This window comes from Microtus ochrogaster, unplaced genomic scaffold (genome assembly GCF_000317375.1).
Source record: "Microtus ochrogaster isolate Prairie Vole_2 unplaced genomic scaffold, MicOch1.0 UNK6, whole genome shotgun sequence".
Classification (NCBI taxonomy): Eukaryota; Metazoa; Chordata; class Mammalia; order Rodentia; family Cricetidae; genus Microtus; species Microtus ochrogaster.
The window spans coordinates 9,308,003-9,308,858 of NW_004949104.1; the positions used below are offsets into that span (position 1 = coordinate 9,308,003).

Consider the following 856-nt stretch of genomic DNA (forward strand, 5'->3'; position numbering starts at 1 on the left):
CAGGCACAGCAACACTGCCTGGCATGGATGGCCTCTGTGGCTCCTAAGCCACTACAGGACTGAATCCTTACCCACTACCAGGCACCCTGAACACACGCCCCACACCTCTCTCTGGCCCTGTCTGGGACTCCCATCTCTCTGGTCCCATCCAGAGAACCCATGTACCCCTGTTCTATTTCTTTCTTTCTTTCTTTTTTTTTTTTTTTTTGATTTTTTGAGACAGGGTTTCTCCGTAGATTTTGGGTTCCTGTCCTGGAACTAGCTCTGTAGACCAGGCTGGTCTCGAACTCACAGAGATCCGCCTGCCTCTGCCTCCCGAGTGTTGGGATTAAAAGCGTGCGCCACCACCGCCCGGCTCCCCTGCTCTATTTCAACACCAGATCCTCACTCAGGGAGATACAGCACCTTGTCAGCCCCCCGGATCTCAAAAATACCCTGTTTTTGCCCACAAACAACCTAGCCTTTCCAAGTTTGAGGCCACATGCAATCCAACAGACAGGTGGCCCTCAGGTCCCCATCCCAAAGGGCACAGTAGCCATGCTCACCTGACTGCACCAGAGCATTCTGAGGGTTTCATTCTGTCTGCCTGCCCAGAGACAGGATTCCCTATTAGATAGCAACTCCACAGAAGCCCCCACTTAACAAACACTGAGCCAGGGCACGGCCTAGTTCTTCGGGCTCTCAGGAGGAGCCCTTGAAGCATGGGTTTTCAGTACTTTTTAAGTATCCTTGGCTATAACACAAGGTGAACAGACCCTAACAACAGGAATGCAGCCACCATGAACTTACTCCACAGAGACTTATCTGGGACTCCCACATAAGAACTCAGTAAGGAAGCCGGGCGGTGGAGGCGCAC

The 856-nt window shown here is 52.3% G+C and overlaps 1 protein-coding gene across 2 annotated transcripts in view; it reads right to left on the reverse strand.

Moving 5' to 3' along the window:
* Uvssa (UV stimulated scaffold protein A) overlaps nt 1–856 on the reverse strand; it is a 37,645-nt gene that overhangs the window by 25,489 nt on the left and 11,300 nt on the right. The window lies entirely within an intron of this gene.